Below are 19,032 nucleotides of genomic sequence, written 5' to 3' on the forward strand. Positions count from 1 at the left end.
CTTACTACTAACCCCTAAATACTGTGTTCCTACCGAACTCTGTGCTACCTGCTACTGAGCTCTGAACTCTGTGTTACTTCCTACTGTCCCCTACTCATGAACCTTGTACTCCATGTGTTACCTACTGATGTCCCCTGTACTCAATGCATTACCTACTGATGACCCCTATACTCCATGCATTACCTACTTATTACCCTTTTACTCCATGTGTTTCCTACTCATGATCCCTGTACTCCATGCGTTTCTTGCTCCTAACCTCTTTATTTCATGTATTGCCTACTCCTGACCCCTGTTCTCCATATGTTACAAACTCCTGATTCCTGCTCTCTGCACACCTGTGTTTTGTGTTACACACTCTTGATCCCTGAACTTCATGCTTTATGCACTCTTGACCCCTGAAGTACACACTCCTGAGCCATGCACTCTGTGCATTACAAATGCTCAGAGTAGGCTCAGAATTTATTTAACCATACATCTTCAGCAGCTCCCACTGTTAGCGCATATTGATCACATCCATGATTTGCTGCCTGCTGCACTGCATTATTTCACTCCTTATGGTGCCCAGGACACTTTGTCTGTGACCAACTCTTTCAGGCATGCTAAAGATGGGTGTGTGATTGTGTGGGTGTGGCTACAAATGGGGGTGTGGTTACAAGTGGGCATGGTCAGTAGGGTGCCCCCGAATTTCATTTTGAAAATCTGGTACCCTTATTTTACATGGAAAACCTATGCATATGGACGGATATTACCTAAGCACGTGCAGGGAGAAAGTTGAAAACTCTTTATATCTTTCCAAACTAATCATTTATTACCAAGATGGCCGCATCCACACAGAGACACTGTGCAGAACAGGGCATGGTTAGTCAGTAACAGGAAAAGATCAGCTACGGGGAGACCACGGGCTATACTGGTGACTACGCGATTGTCCTCTTCCTAAATGTTTTGGTCACAGCTTTCAGAGTTTAGATCCTCCTAAACCTGCCTCCTTCTTTAAAGCAATTCTGGGATTTGTAAATAGTAAAGAGAAAAGAGTCCTATTTTGCGGGCAACATTTTTCAATGTATGTAGGTGGAGATAGAGTTGCATTAAAGCTAAACATCAGGCAGATATAAAAGGTACAAATAGATGCAGCCCTGTAATCATAACTGTATTATTAAATGTATTCCTCTAAAAGCAGTGTAGGTACCTCAGTTTGACCTGGCATCAGCCTCTTTCAGTCTACTGTACTGCAGAGCTCAGAGAGGGAAAGGCAGAAGAAACACAAAGCAGCATGCTGGTAGGAAGAGAAAGCAGAGTGACAGAGAGATGAGCTCATCAATGTGCTGCTTGCCCAATGCCCAAAGAACAATGCTTGCAATGAAAGAATAACTGAGAAGAAGGATCAGATGCAGAGAGAAAATAACTGGGATGGTGCTGAACACCGACTGGGATTCACATTGGAGCCTGCAAAGCACAGAAAGGGGGCCCCATGAGGGAAAATCACTCCGAGCTACGTCACTTATACGTCCCTTTCATAAATCACCTGCCCTAAAAAATGAATGGAAGATTTTGCCGAACTTTTGCAGTAAAATTACCAATTTCACTGAAATTTTGGCCTTGTATTTTGCATGTGGACTACTTAGGTGAAATTTTCTTTCTTTAATAATAAAAATAAACCCCCGTTAATGCTAACCCTAAATCTAACTGTAACACTAACCCTAACTCGAACTTTAACACCAATCTTAATGCAAACTCTAACATTAATGCTAACCCTAAATCTAACTGTAACACTAACCCTAACTCGAACTTTAACACCAATCTTAATGCAAACTCTAAAATCAATGCTAACTCTAAATCTAACTGTAACACGTCACTAACCCTAACTCAAACTTTACCGCCAATCTTAATGCAAACTCTAACATCAATGCTAACCCTAAATCTAACTGTAACACTAACCCTAACTTGAACTTTAACACCAATCTTAATGCAAACTCTAACATCAATACTAACCCTAAATCTAACTGTAATACTAACCCTAACTCAAACTTTACCGCCAATCTTAATGCAAACTCTAAAGTCAATGTTACCCCTAAATCTAACCCTAGCCCTATGGCTAACCTTTACTTTAACTGTAACTTTACCAACAACCCCATCCCTAACCCCAACTTAGTCTTCTAACAAAGCCATTGATCATAATGTCAGCGCTGACTTTGTTGATAAGCAAAGCCATGTGAGTGTTGTGGTTCTGTTTATCAACCAAGCTGGCAATGTATTTTGTTTCTAGATACACATCCAGTGAAATGTTTCAATAAAAGTGGTTTCAAAAATATTTCAAAATGGGGAAATATGGAAAACATTTTTTTAAAATGCAAATGTTTTCTCTAACCTTAGCAGCCAATTGAAGCCCACTGTACCCTTCCAACTTCACAAAGCCACCTTAATTTCGCCTTCCTAGGCAGATTCCTACCTGTTTCTTAAAGGAGAACTATGAGGCGAGTGAAAATCACTCAGCCTCATAGTTCTAGCCGACCTGTGACAATGAAACTGTCACAGGTCGGCTCAATAGATCGGGAAGTGAGAGAACACATAGCGTCGCTCGCTCACTTCTCAATCTATCCCTGCAGAGAGCCGTGGCTGTCACTCACGGCTCCCTGCAGGGATTACCCCTCCCCTGTTCGATCCTCCAGCGCTGACAGGTGGAACGACCGGGGGAGGGGGCGGGTACAGCTGGCTCTGGCTCTGCCTCTAGATAGGCAAAGCCAGCTGTCGATCACGCAGCTGGGTGGATCTCGACAGTAATGTCGGGATATGTCCCGGCTGCGGCATCTCAGTATACCGCAAGCTGTAGCTCGCGGTATACTGAGCTTTGGGTGACGGGAGGACGCTAGTTTGTGTTCTCCCGTTACCCTTAGGAGAACTATGGGGAAAAGCCCTGACCCCATAGTTCTCCTTTAACAAAAAGCTGTTTTTTGCAGCATGTCTTTTCCAAACTGATCCCTAATTCAGAGGGTCTGGGTGCTGGTCGACTTCCTGTGTTGTAATAAGGAAAGGTGCAGTGTTGGCATCCCTTTAGTAGTGCTTAACCCTGAGGAAGTATCTCACCAAAAATGAAATTCATATTGCAAGGGATGCCTACAATTATACTTGTGTCTTAGTGCAGAGTTCTGTGAAAATCAGTCAGCCAATCAAAGAAGCAGGAAGTGACATTCCTGGAGGCGTTCCTTACACCAACTGTGTACGGAACACCTCCAGGTGGCCATGTTGCATTGATTTTTTTTTTTGACAGATGTAGAATTTAGAACATTACGGCAGCTATAGTTTTAAATGCAAAGGTAATTTTTAATAACAATAAATTACAAAATGGCTTGTGTGACAATTATAAATGCTGTATTCATTTTTTAAAGATTTTTTTATATTTTTATTTTTAAAATGGAGTAACCCTTTAAGTGAAGTGAAAATTAAATTTATTTCATTCATATTCTGCATTATAAATCCTTTTCTAAGATTGATATAAGCAACCAAGGAGACATTAAAGCCTTCGTCAACACTCAACAGCATTGTGTTGGAGCAGGAAAACCCAAATTAGGCCCGTGCCCCTTCAAAACACTATTTCATCTGCGGGCCCCTTTTCCTATGCCACTGGGACCTTGCTCTTACATGAGCAAGCTTTGTGTGCCACCCTGTAATGTTTGCTTGTGTCTAGTAGGGCAGATTCATGCTGGGCATTATACCATAGGATCCAGTAGGCAAGTCTGCATGGTGCAAAAATGTAGTGTAGACTTATCAGAGTATATGCATTTATCTACGTGAATTATAGTGTGTGTATATGTAGATGTGTAATTACATATTGTATATAAATCGATACTGTACAAATATGAATTAAAATGTTTCATTATATATATACATAGTCAATTTTACATCATCCAGTGTGGAAATATTGTTTTATAATAAAAATAATTTAAAAAATAAATTACATCAATGCATTTTGTAATCCAAAAATGTAAATGATTCTTCCTCCTACTTCAGTTTGAAAGCCAAGAATTTGCAGCTACAGAATAAACGTTGCCAATTTATTGGTCTGAGTACTCCGGGCTAAAGAGAGGCTGTAAGAGTGAAATATGACATCAAGAAATGTCTAACGGGTCATCTTTGTGATTCTGTGACAGATCGTTACCCTTTAAAGGTCAGGCTCATATACGTGCACAGCATAAGAACACAGTTGCATACACTCTTTTACGCCCATGCTATATTTGTATTTGTTTTCTTTCAGAATTATGGTAAAATACCACAAGGATCAGATTTGCCAGCCTTATACAAAGATGGGCTAATTTAAAAAAAAAATGTCTTTATTCTCAGTGTTATATTGCAGCAGCTTTATGTGCGACTGCTAAGTCACGCCAAGGCAGCTTGAAGACTAGGAGCCCCAAATTTCCTCCTCGACCGATCGTCAGTGGTGTTGATAAGAAGAGTTGATTGGACCTGCCATGGTGTCTCAAAACGTTGGGTACAGGAATGCTACCCCCAATTTTCTCCTTCCCCCCTGTAGATCTTATATTTCAATGTTCCTGTTCCCATATCCCACGCACAGATGGACAACAGATGATGGTGGTTATGTCTTTAGATGAAGCAATGAGATGTTGAGGAATGCTGAATTAAGTCTTATTTGCTTATAAGAACATGATATCAGAATACAGCATTTACAGCATATATATATAGAACTTCCTGTGTATTACTGTATCATAGATAAGTATACATATAGAAAACTAACATACAGACTAGCTTTGCACCACAGCGCCATCTACAGCTCAAAATAAATAACAGTACATCAGAATATCAATAATACAATCAATATTTATCAGCATATGTTGTTGCATTTCCAACAGATGAAAGACATTTGCAGAATAGCATGAGAATATTCATATTTCACTCTTGCTGTCCCCTCCATAGCCAGTCTTTCAATACCCCTCCACCAGGAGGGATCAGGAGGAATCAGAAAAGCTTCACTAAATGGAGAGAAGCAGGGATATGTATGGGTTGATTTACTATAGAAGTACAGTATGTTAACATAGCAAGGGAATTTTCATTTTAATAAGGAATCTTTACTTAACTAAATGAATATACTGAAAATTCAGTTTGCGAATACTACCCGATCACATGCAGGGAAAATGAAAACAAAAAAGGAATTATGCTTACACATAAATGACTAACTAATATCAGTGGACTTCCCTTGCAAGTGAACATGCTAAACTCTTTTAACAAATCAACTCCATAGAATCACTTAGCTCTTGTCAAGATCTTAACATTTGGAGCTACCTTCAGACGAAGCACCTGGTCACCTCCATTCCCTCACGAAAAACTTCCTGAGACCCTTAACCCTGCTAGAGTAATTATGCTGGAAAACCAAATGCCATCTGGAGGCTTGCTTACAAATGGCGTACTCCCGACAGTACTGACAAACCCGCCTTCTGTGGGCTCTGGGAAAGAGAGCTTATCAACCAATTCACTGATGTACAATTGAACAATGGGTCGACTTTTACACAAAAAGCCTCAACCACGACCCATCTATAGGAATCGGTTCTAAACATTTCGCTGGTACTACACTCTAGTAATACCTAATAAAATTCTTCTTCAGTCAATCCCTTATGCTGGTAATACTCTACATCAGATGGGAGCCTGGTACATTTATTCTGGTCCTGCCCCCAAATTTAACCATTTTGGCAAGCTATTTTTCCTTTGCTCACTAAACTAACTTGGTGACAGTTGATGATCAAGCTTTTTTCTTTTTGCATCTGAATGACGTGGATTCCAACAAATATAGAAAATCTCTATTAATACATCTAATATATGCTAATATAGGGTGACAATTCCAAAATTCTGGGAACAGCCATACACTCCCACTGTGAAAGATTGGTGTAGAGAACTGAATTACATCTGCAACATGGAGAACCTTACTATGTCCCTCCATGATCATGAATACAAATTGTGATCTATTCGGTGCCCCTTTCTCCCTGCTATTAAGAACAATACTGTATAAAGAAATAATGGACACTGACTTAGTCTGTTTCTGATCTTTTCTTACTATTCAAGCCCCTTAGACTGATATGCTAACCTATTGCAGGAGGATTGTGGAGCTTTGATTAGAGCTAGCCCTCTTTTGGGTCCAATAGGGAAGATTTTGCGTCACCTTCTGTCCCAAAGCCACAACAAGAAGTAACAAAGAAAATCTGTACAAAGTATAAAGGTGATGTAGAAGAACAACGCATGAAGTTTATTTAAAGCCGAACTCTAAGTATACATTATTTTTGCATACTTACATCAGTTCAGTTGTCCAATATTAGTATGCATACGTCATACCTGATGGGCCGCTGGGGATCCTGTAAAGCACTGTAGTAGCCGGAACTACTACAGTGCTGGCCGCAATCTTTCGGGTACAGTACTGTGCTGAGCGTCTTCCCCTCTGCTTTCAAAACACAGGGGGTCGCTTATTCCGCACAACGGCCATATTATTCTTAGTCATGAATGCTTTTTCTGATTGGACGATTGTGACATCACTGCCCCTCGTCCAATCAGGTATGGCATATGCGTATTTATATTGGGCCCAAGCTGAACCAATGCAAGTATGCAAAATAATCCATACCTGGAGTTCAGCTTTAACTTATATACTGTACATGGCACTTTATCAACAGAGAGAGAAAATGTTACCCCGTTTACATTTCAAGGTTATATTTATTTTATCTTCATCATTCATGCAAATAGGCTAATTAACATTTGACATACTCCTCATTGACATGCAGCAAACCTACTTATGCAAACATCAAAGCATCCAAACTGTAAATTTCCAGAAGACTGTTATATCTTTTAAAGAAGAACTTCAGGATTTTAAAAAATGAACCCTTGCAGTGTGGCTACCCTCGCACTGCAAGTTTTATGTACTCTTTTTGGTCTAGGGGCAAAAATAAAACGGAAAATGTAATCATACTCACCGTAATTTTCTTTTCCTGGTTTTACTCAATGGCAGCGCTGACAAATGGGTCTAGATCCAATTACCCCTAGTTGACGGAAACAAAAGGGTTAAAGTAAGACATAACCCCTTCTATAAAAGCCCCTCCTCCTGCCAACTTCCCCAGTCTAGTAATAAGCCAAGAACTCCCTAGGGTGGGAGCCTAGCGCTGCCATGGAGTATAACCAGGAAAATAAAATGACGGTGAGTATGATTACATTTCCCGTTTTTCTGTCCATATCCATGGCATCGCTGACCAATGGGGTTTACCCAAGCAAAAGAAAGGGCGGGAACAGAACTCTATAGACAACAACATGTAATGCAATCAATTTTATTACTCGACTTCATGCCGAGAGAGCAAAACACTTCTACCGTAGTGGTCATTAACTGCGGCTCTGACATCCAGTCTATAATGCTTAATTTAAAAAAAAGAAAGAAACTTCCTGACCTAAGTTAAGAACAAACCTGTCCTAGGGGGACAGGAACAAAAAAGACTGGGGAGTCGGCAGGAGGAGCGGCTTTTATAGAAGGGGTATGTCTTACTTTAAAGGAGAACTATGGGGTCAGTGTTTTTCCCCATAGTTCTCCTTAGGGTAACGGGAGGACACAAACTAGCGTCCTCCCGTTACCCTAAGCTCAGTATACCGCGAGCTACAGCTCCCGGTATACTGAGACGCCGCACCTGGAGCGGATCCCGACTTAGATGACGGGATCCGCCCAGCTGCGTGAGTGACAGCTGGCTCTGCCTCTAGATAGGCAGAGCCAGCTGTCACTCACGCAGCTGGGCGGATCCCGTCATCTAAGTCGGGATCCGCTCCAGGTGCGGCGTCTCAGTATACCGGGAGCTGAAGCTCGCGGTATACTGAGCTTAGGGTAACGGGAGGACACAAACTAGCGTCCTCCCCCTAGTTCACAGAAACAAAAGGGTTAAAGGAGAACTATGAGGTGAGTGGAAATCACTCACCTCATAGTTCTCCTTTAACCCTTTTGTTTCTGTGAACTAGGGGTAATTGGATCTAAAACCATTTGTCAGCGCTGCCATGGATATGGCCAGGAAAGAAGATATACTCACCCGATCCTCAGTCCTTGGACAGTGACCACTCACTTCTCTCCTCTTCCACTCTGGCTGCAGTATGCCCCTCGGCATCCTCACATCTAAAGGTCTAAATTAGACGTGATGACATCACGGGTCCTTAGACCGTGGAGTCTAGGGGAGAAGAGGCTGTGGGGACGGCTCTATCAGCCAGACAGGACTGAGGTTCAGGTGAGTATTTCTTCTTTATTTTTGCCCCATGACACAAAAAAACCCGCTCTGAACCCTTGCAGTGCTGGGGTGGCCCCACTGCCAGGATAAGTTTTTTTTTTTTAATCCTGAAGTTTTCCTGTAACCATAACAAACTCGCTGGGTACAAGATAACTCAGAGCCTTTCTTGCTCGTTTCCACACATTAAACACCTTTCACACATCTTCACCTTCTACAAGCTTAGTGGCCCTGAAGGAGAACAAGAGGCTGTTTTCTTCCTATGAACTTTAAAATAATTTGCACTCATTTACAGGGATCCCAACCTGAAAGAAGCAATTTCAGGGAGGTGTCCCTCTCATTTCAGGGAGGTGGCCTCCCCCCCCCATCCGCGGAGGCGGGGTTAGGGGGGGCTGGGAGAGAGCACCCACCTGAAATGATGGCAGATAGCACAGGAAGCAATAGCTTCTTTGCTATCTGCAGGGGGTTTTTTTGTATTCTGACAGTTGCAGTCGTCAGAATAAAAAAAAAAAAATGCATAGCTAGATTCTTATTGGCTATTGCACTTTGCAATAGCCAATAGCAAACTAGCTATTGCACCCGCCTTCTGCTGCTTTCAATCACCAGAAGAGGACCTGATAGAAAACTTCAGGTCCCCCTCTACATAGTTAAACATGAGCTTACACCCTGTCCATATGGTGATGCCTCTGATTTGTCAGAGGCAAACGCCAAATGACCAAAAAAAACTATGGTGATTTGTAACCTGTGATGTGTTTAGCGTTTTTGGATCGACAGCATTTTCGTGGTCATTTGCCTTCTCGTCACAGCAGACGCATAACCACATGGATATAACAAGGCAGAATTGTAGATCTGGACAGTGTGGTTAGTCTCTGTGCTGAGCTGGAAGGTTGTAGAAACAGAAGGATCTAGCAGGGGTAGTCAAACTTTGGCACTCCAGATGTGGTTAAACTACAAATCTCATGATGCATCTTTGGAACTGTTAATCTGCGCTAGTGGATAAGATGTTAATAATATGGGAAATAAAGCTGCCACAATAACAGACTGAAAAGCCTTAGAAAATTTATATGAAGATTTTGCGTCGCTGAATCCCCCTATGTGCTATAACATTTGTTGTGTCATAAAACAATACACTCTTATATTTGTGACCAAAAAGTGTCGTTATTCAGAAAAATTTTAAATTTATACAACCAAAGTAAGACCCTATAATCAAACACAATAAAAAAACACTGAAAATATTAAGTGTCAATACTAATAATAGTTGGACCAACAAAAATCAATTACCAGCAAATTTAGAGGGTATGTCCTGCAGCCACAAGGTGATTGCAGTGTTGCGACCCCCGTCTGAAAACACAGATCTCCAAAAATACAGCCAGTGAACTATAGTGAATATCCAAAAACAAAGTTCAAACTCATATGGTGATGAGGGCAATGTGTAACAAAAATCTTGAAGGGTGAATAATCGTCTACAAAAAAATATTTTTTTTGTATGGGATTATGGGTGCAATAATATGATTACCAATGCTAAATAGCATATTTGACAGTTTCTGATAAGAATATGGGAATCATTCTTTTTCTATATGGGGATTATGGGTGGAATATCATGGCTACACATCCCAAGGAACACATTCGATCTGTTTCTGACTGAAATATGGTTATAAATATTTTCTACATGGGGATTATGTGTGGAATATTATGGCTACACATGCCAAGGAACATATTTAACCTATTTCTAAAAAGAATATGGGTATAATTATTTTCTACATGGGGATTATGGGTGGAATATCATGGCTCTACATCCCAAGGAACATATTTTACCTGTTTTTGATAAGAGTATGGGTAAATATTTTTTCATATGGGAATTATGGATGGAATATAATGGCTACACATCCCAAGGAACACATTTGATCTATTTCTGACTAAAATATGGTTAGAATAATTTTTCTACATGGGGATAATGGGTGGATTATCACGGATACACATGCAGAGGAACACATTTGTTCTTTTTCTGACTAAAATATGGTTAAATGTTTTTATACACATGGGGATTATGGGTGAAATATCATGGTTAGACATGCTAAGGAACATATTTGAGCTGTTTCTGATTTGACTATGGGTATAATTATTTTTCTACATGGCGATTATGGGTGGATTATAATGGCTACACGTCCCAAGGAACATATTTAACTTGTTTCTGATAAGAATAAGGATAGAATATTTTTTCTACATTGGGATGATGTGTGGAATATCATGAGAAACAGTCCAAGGAAGACATTGGCCAATAGGTTTTGAATAGTGCACAATAGTTACATAATGTTGCCACCTTTTTATGTATAATATAAACATAGGTTCTGTGATTGCATTTATAGACTTAACATTGGCCAGTCATTTTTTCAAATTCTTTATTTAGAAACCGCATAAGAAAACAGAAAGTTACCAATAATAGCCAAACTACGAAGCTTAGGAGGTAGAGTTACAGCAACACACATCTCTGTATATGCACAGTGTAATAAAACCGGAAGCAGATCATAAGACAGATACAATAGCCGCAAAATAATGCGTCTTGCAATAGTTCAGGAAATCAACTATATGATAACATGTGTTGTGCTAGCTTATATCTGTTTAAGTGGTATAACCCTTAAAGTGGAAATTTTTCAAGGGGCAAATATTTCCAACAGGAAAAGAGAGTCAAAAGAGGGAAAAGTATGGGAAGTGAAGAAAAAGAGAAAGAATATGAGAAAAGCTGGAAAGGAAAAAAAAATTAAAACGGGGAAAGAAGAAAGTCTAATTGAGTAAGATAACACAGGGGGGAAGAGGATAGGAAGAGGAAGAGAGAAGGTAAAAAGGGAGAAAGAGACACCCATCTGGAATGTTCCTTGGGATGTGTAGCCATTATGGATGTTTAGATACCAGTTCAGATACCAGTGCCGATACCTGCCATTTTCACGGGAACTACCAGTGTTGTAGCTGGGGCCTGGCTCCGGCGCTCCACCACTGTCCTGAAATCATTAGTCTGTATTGTTTTAGAAAAACTGTCACATGACAATAAACAAAACTGTATCAATACTTGTATCTGTGAGTACTTGAGGACAAATATCAGTACTTGGAAAAATGGTATCGGTGCATCCCTTATATATACAGGTGAAACTCGAATAATTAGAATATTGTGCAAAGTTAATTTATTTCACTAATGCAACGTAAAAGGTGAAACTAATATATGAGATAGACTCATTACATGCAAAGCAAGATAGTTCAAGCTGTGATTTGTCATAATTGTGATGATTATGGCTTACAGCTCATGAAAACCCCAAGAACCCTAAATCCACAACCTCAAAAAAGTAGGTTATTACATGCAATCAATAAAACAAGGATTGTACATAGAACAATATCGGACCTCTGAAAAGTACAAGCATGCATATGTACTCAGTACTTGGTTTGGGCCCCTTTTGCAGCACTTACTGCCATTACTTTTGCACGATATTCTAATTATTTGAGTTTCACCTGTATATATTGATTTTTAAAATCATACATTAAAACAGAGATGTACAAATCCCAGGAGCTCCGTATGCTCCTTAAAAAGAACAGCTGCCTCCTAACTTTTTACTTTTTCTTTAGTCTAGACTTTGACCTGGAAAAGTATCTGTGCATGTACTTGTACCGAGTATGGTACTTGTTATCTGAACATCCCTAGTAGCCATGATATTCCACCCATAATCCCCATTTAGAAAAATAATACCCATGTTCTTATCAGAAATAGGTTAAATATGTTCCTTGTCATGTAGAAAAATAATTATACCTATGTTCTTATCAGAAATGCGTTAAATATTTTACTTGGCATGTGTAATCATGATATTCCACCCATAATCCCCATGTTGAAAGATAATTCTACCCATATTCTTATCAAAACAGATCAAATATGTTCATTGGGATGTGTAATCATGATATTTCACCCATATTCCCCATGTGTAAAAATAATTCTACCCATATTTCAGCTAGAAACAAATTAAATGTGTTCCTTGGGATGTGTAGCCATGATATTCCACCCATTCAAAAAATATTTATATAATTATGTAGTCTTACAAATATATTAACTAATTTTCTATTATTTTTATTTCTATGTAATTTACTGTGGAATTCCATTATACAACTTATATATATATATATATATAAGCAGGAAGGGAATAGTTAAACATTTGCACCTATTTTTTGCAACTTAGTATCAAACACCCAAGAAAAAAACAACATATTTTGAGTTACAACATTTTAATTTCCATGTAAGGGTGCAAAAAGTATACTGACACCTAGTGATTGTACCGAGCATTGCAGCCAATCATCCCACCATAACAAAATATGCTGTTTAGTATGTCCCAACTGCAAAAGTGGAAATGCACTTTCATGTACATTCTAGATATACTGAGACACTTATAAAGCAACAGTGACACCTGCTGGCCATATAGTAAAATATTTGTGAGCGGCACACACCAAACCACTGGAAACATTAGATGATGCGTACAAGGAACTGATGTAGGTGGCAGCACACAGGGTATATTTCATATCTGAATGAAGGCATCACTCCATCACTCCACCACTCTCCCCGCTACCTGGGGTACCTCAGGCCGCAAAAAGGCTAGTCGAGACAAAGGCCTTTTTTTTTTCATTTTTGTGTTTATATGTTATAATCCACATTTTAGGCCTGAAAATTACTTAAACCCCCAAACATTATATATTTTCTGAAAGCCAAGACCCCATAGAATAAAATAGTGGCAGTTGCAAATTTTTATGTTGCACGACATTACCGCAACTTATCAAACCCAAAAAGTTTGTGAAAAATTAACTTCAGTTAAATTTAGCCCCTCAAAACAATATATAAAACCCTTTTTTTGTAAAATATAAAAGATGAGGTTACAACAAGTAAATAAATACCCAACATGCCCAGGGTAAAAATTGTGTGCGTCCATGAAACTGAGACACAATTCAGTACCCCAAAAAGTCTATACATGACGGTTTAAAAGCCCCTACATGTCATCAGTTTAGAGATACGCGCAAATATTGGCCCTAGAATTATTGCTCTCACTCTGGCACGTGCGGCGATACCCAACATGTGTATTGCAATCGTCGTGTTTATGTGTTGACGCGCCTGCTGGCGGGGGACTTTAAAAAATGTTTAAATTATTTTTACATTTATTTTATATTTTTAAAACACTTTTTTTAAACTTTAATTGCTATCACATAGGGGCTTACAAGCCCCCCAAGTGATAGCATATAGGCAGTGACAGGTATACCTTAAGGTGATACGGGGGTCCAAAAGACCCCTAGTGTCACCTTTCCACTCTAAATAAGCTATTGAAGTGCGATCTGCTTCAGGAGCCCAGCAATGACAGCTCTGGGACCGGATGTGATGCAATACGTGTCACTCTAGCTCCCATAGAACAGGGAGGAGATCAGTGAACGGGTGTTCACCGCTCTCCTTCCCAGCTTACTGCCTTTACTGGATCGTAGAAGCGATCTGGCGACAGCTGAATCACCAGAATCATTTCTACTGTAAAGCCGGCCACCGGCTCTACACGTATGAACAGAGTCCCGGTAGCTAACAGCCACCGGCAGTCTGTTTAACACCTTGAGGATCTATGACGGAATTATCCTGTCATAGGTCAAGAAGGGGTTAAAGTGACCATTTTTATGAAGGAAAATATTATTAAAACCTCTGTTATCTGTAAAATAGCAGGTCTGTACTTTGACACGATGCAGCCCTAGACACAGCTGAATAAAGAGGACCTTTCATAGATTGTCAGCTCTTAATATCATGCAATTACTTAAAGTAGAACAATGGCCTCCCATTAGAATAGATATGTGCCATAGCACTTAATTATAATTACATCTGCCCCCATAATTACGGGAGCTTGTGACACACAAATGAAGGCGGATTTGGCTCGGCCAGGGAAGGTAAAGGGAGTTTACTTCATCCACTTGTGGATCACATAATATCTGGATTTGGTACTTGTTTAGATTGTCATACAGGAGCCTTTAGCTGTATTTCAGATAAAAACACCTGCTACAATGTGCTTTTGGAGGACGTATGCTGTCAAGCAGGGGCGGACTGACCATTTGGTCACTCGGGCACTACCAGAGGACCTGAAGCCAGGGGGGGCCCGTCACTGATCCCCCACGCTCAGAACCGGTGTTCTGCCTAATTTTGGAAAGGTGAGGGAAGGACGGGGCAAGTCCATCCGGACTACTATGCTCAGGAGGTAGACGAGCGCCCGGAGCCCTGGGGGAGCCTCCAGCACGTGCACGGCAGAGAGCCGAGCCCCCATGGACGACACTTCCCCAAGGTGGAGGCTGTCCTGTACTATGCCCAGGAGAAGGGTGAGGAGAAGGTACCCGGAAAAGGAGTCTGTGTAGGGGGATGGTTTACAGGGGGGTGCCAGCAGAACTTGCCAAAAAAAATGATATAGTAGAAGACATGCTTGCATTTTCTGATGCCTGCAGCAGCTGGGCTACCCACTACACCACCAGGGAGAAGGAACAAACAAATAATTGTAAATCAATTCATTAATAATGTAAATAAATTATAAATGTATCCACTGCTGGGCTAATCATTGAAAACAAATTATCAAATAAATTGGTTTAGTAGTATTAATATAGATTTCATTTTCTGTTTATTGTGGGTGTGTATTAAAAATAATAAATATAAATAAATGCTGTGGAAGGAAATAAAATAAATTGGTTTAGTAATATTAAATATGATTTCATTTTCTGGGTGTGTACATAACTATAATTTTTTTAAATCATTTTTACTTTTATTTCAAAACACCTTTTAGGGCCCATTCACACCAATTGCAGTGCGTTCCAGAGCGGTAGCTGCTGGAACGCACAGCAATCGCACACTAAACTTCTCCCTGCGTTCTGGGGCGGGAGGGGGCGTGCCGGTGCATTGAAGTCTATGGCACTGCAGCCACCCGCAGTGCGATCAGACGCGTGGCAAAACATTGCCTGCATTCCGGTCCAGTGTGAAAGCAAAAAAATGCTGCATGCTCTATTTTTTTGCATGTGAGTTACTGTGAGTTTTGTTGCTGCGAAGCTTAGTGATATAATCATACACACTGCACATTACTGTGTTTTTGTGATATACGCATACACACTGCACATTACTGTCAGGCTAGGTTCACACGTGGGCGATCCGTGACCGTGCGGCAATTGTGCATAATGGCACCGTCAGCATGATCGGCAGTGGTGGGCAATTCTATGACTGTGTGGCCATCCTCGCGGTCATGGAATCGCCCACCACTGCTGATCGCGCTGGCGGTGCCATTATTTTCGAATGGCACCCCAGTCACGCCGGGCAGATACTGACCGTGCAATTGAACACGATCAGAGCTAAAAAAAAAAGCAGCGCATCGTGTGTTGCAAAAAAAAAGGTACATGTACTTTTTTTTAGTGATTGTTGTGTGGACGTAACCACATTGAAATCAATGGGATCACGCAGTAAATGCTGTGTGCAATTGTCCCGGAATCGCCCATTTCTGAACCTGGCCTCAGTTTTTGTGATATACTCATACACACTGCACTTTACTGTGAGCTTTATTGCCTTTTAGGGCCTAAAAGGAGGCTCAAATGCCCAGGGGGTACAGTGCCCAGGAAAAAGGTCAGATGCCCAGAGAGGGGGTATTGTGCCCAGGAGAAGGGTGAGGGGAAGACACCCCGGAAGGGAGGGGTCTGTGTATGGGGGGATGGTACACAGATAACAGATCTGAGAGGGGAGGTGTCTGTGTATGGGGGAAGGGACTGAAGACAGATCTGTAACCAGGAGAATGGGGCACCTGTGGAAGGGCCTTTGCTAAAGAGAGGGGTGGCACATCCAGGGGTGTCCCGAGGCTGGGTGACACCCGGGCGGTAACTGAGTGTCACCCCGCGGAGACGTCATCGCGCACGCGTGCCAGTATTCTGATACCTGCCGGAGGCCCTCTTGGTGATGGACGCCGGCAGAGAGAGGAGGGGACAGTCACCCGGCGGGATAAGGTATGCTGCCGGGTCCCCTCCTCTCTCCTGATACTGTCAGGCGTTCGGTCCATGACCGAGCGCCCAACTTTTCAGGGGGGATGACACCAAAATGACTGCGAGTAGTGAATAGTGAAAGTGCGCTTTGCTCATTCTGGCCAGCGATTGGTTAGCAAATTGCTCTTGGAAAGGTACGGCACCCGATTGCCCTGATCACCATATTTTTGTACATGAATACATGTAAACTGTTGTACATGAATAAGTGTGGATTGTTGTACATAAAAAAAATAAGATCTAGAGTGTTTTTTTGAGCCCCAAAAAATATAAGACTGTCTTATTTTCGTGGAAACACGGTAATACCTGCTGCATACTTGTTTCAGCTCAGTGCCTCAGAAAGTATTGAAGCTTATGCATAATCATGACAGGCAGCTAACATTTTCGGAAGAAGAGGTGAGCAATCCACACTGTACAGTGCAGGTAAGAAAAAGTACTTATTGCTGGGAACTCTGGTTTTAATCTGTTGAGTTGCAGTGGTAAGCGGACCATACACTGGTAGATTGTGGTATGAATGCTCAGACAAATCTCATTAGAACATTCTCTAAAATCATCAGAGAATTGACAGATGTTGTTTGCAATTTTGTTTGATCCTGCTTTCCCTTGGCTTGAACCATGACCTCCTGCAAATGTAGGTTCCTATGCTGGGGGTGACACCCTAGGTGGACCGCACTCTATTCTCTTTTCATTCTCTCTCCCCTTTCCCTTTTTCTGTCCTAGCTTCTCTGTTCTTCCTTCTTGGACAATACTGTTCTTCCTGGTGTGACTGCTTTCTCTTTAGCAGGGGGTATTTGCGGGGCTATTTACCCTTTTTCTCCTGGTCTTGTTACAGGTGAATGCCTGCATAGTCTGTTGAAGGCTGCTCCTACTTATCATATAATAGCTTACATAATTTCCTCAAGAAATAATTGTGAAACCTGAAAAAATCTGTACTCTGTGTTAGTCGATTATTTTATTCATGTTGTACTTTTGCCTTGTACCCTTCAAGGCGCACTTAAGAGAACTATGGGGTAAGTGTTTTTCCCCATAGTTCTCTTTAGGGTCCCATGACCCAAAAAACTCAGTATGTCACGGGCTATTGCCCGCGATATACTGAGAGCCCCGCAGCCGGGACGGATCCCGACAATACTGTCTGGATCTACCTAGCTGCATAAGTGACAGCGGGCTCTTCCTATCTAGGAGGCAGAGCCAGCTGTGGCCACCCCCTTCCTGTCCATTCCTCCACTCAGCACTGGAGGATCATAGAGGGGGAATTCCTGCAGGGAGAGGTGACTGACCGTCACTGCAGGAAGATGATCGGAAAGTGAGCGAGCACAGGTATGTGTTTGCTCACTTCCCAATCAATTGAGCCGACCTGTGAAAGCTTCTTTGTCACAGGTCGGCTCTGAGGATGAGTGGCAATCACTCACCTCATAGTTCTTCTTTAAGTTTATTTGTCAATGCCCAGCCTGTGGTAGCGCTGCCGACAGGAGTGATGTGCTACTTGATTACCCAAAATGGCAGTAGCCAGCAGACAGGGATGATGATTTCTCAAGCTTGAGAAGAGGTGGTCTCTGCGGGGAAATAGACTACAGAAGCTTGTAGAACAGGTGGAAATTGCAATTTTAAAAAGCAACATGGTGACAGTGTCTCTTAAATAATAAACTAGGTGTATTGTTCACAACTTTATCTTTTGGGCTGTGAATGGATTGTATTGATTGTAGTAATAACAAAAGGAATCAGGGCCCATTCAACCCATGTCTGGATCAGCTCCAGAACAGACCAGACTGTTTCCGGACCTAAAATGCATTCCTATGCTATTTCTGGCCTCTGTTCACACCAGCGCAGTATAGACCAGACAAATACTGCTAAATACTACGTAAATGAACCGGTATACAAAAAAACACTTTTGTGCAGATTTGCAGAGCCAATATTGCTGGGCTGTTTTCAGTTCTTGATGTTCTGCTGGCTCTCTATGGTGCCTTGAGTGTCTTCCCTTCTTCCCTAGGGCCTGCACGTCCTGTGCCACAGCCACACAGACAGGGTTGTGTCTTCACTCTTCACCTTATATGAAAGCATGCCAGAAGTCCTGTTAAATGGTGGTTGTTTAAAAAGACTTTTAGGATGAATGACACCCAACGTCACTTGGCTTAGAAGACGGAGGAAAGATTATGAATGCAGGGCGTTCCCCTTTGATCATGAGGTCTTTGGATTTGCTCCTCTCCTAAAGCTGGCCATACACCTATAGATTTATCTATGGTTAGCTGGAAAGTGCAACAGATTCCTCCATCTACACTACACTGTGTGGATGGAGGAATCTCCCAATGGGCCAAGCTTCAGTATCTTGCTAGTCGGTCCTCCTGGCTCTCAACATTCCTAAACAATCTGATTGGATGCAGGTAGATGGAGGATTCTGTTGCACTTTTTCCATCTGGCCATAAAAAAAATCTGCAGATAATCTATAGGTGTGCGGCCAGCTTAAGACATGGGAGTCACAGCATTTTAGAAGCTGCTGACCTGGAATTTTCCTGCACTACAGTAGCCTCTCTCAATTTTTTTTTCTTTCATGGAGGAAACCTTGAAATAACCTGCTAATAATTACCATATTCTCATATCCAAACTTGGACTAGGGTGAGATATAAATAAAAAAAGAACAGGGAATGTGGTGCACTTTACACCCAAGTCTGTACAATATAATTAAATATTTTTCAGTAATCGAGATTTAAAAAAACAATAAATGGCAAAAACAGAAATGCAGACAGTG

The sequence above is a fragment of the Nanorana parkeri genome, unplaced genomic scaffold (assembly GCF_000935625.1).
Source record: "Nanorana parkeri isolate BGI_ZX_2015 unplaced genomic scaffold, ASM93562v1 scaffold1214, whole genome shotgun sequence".
In the NCBI taxonomy this organism is placed as follows: Eukaryota; Metazoa; Chordata; class Amphibia; order Anura; family Dicroglossidae; genus Nanorana; species Nanorana parkeri.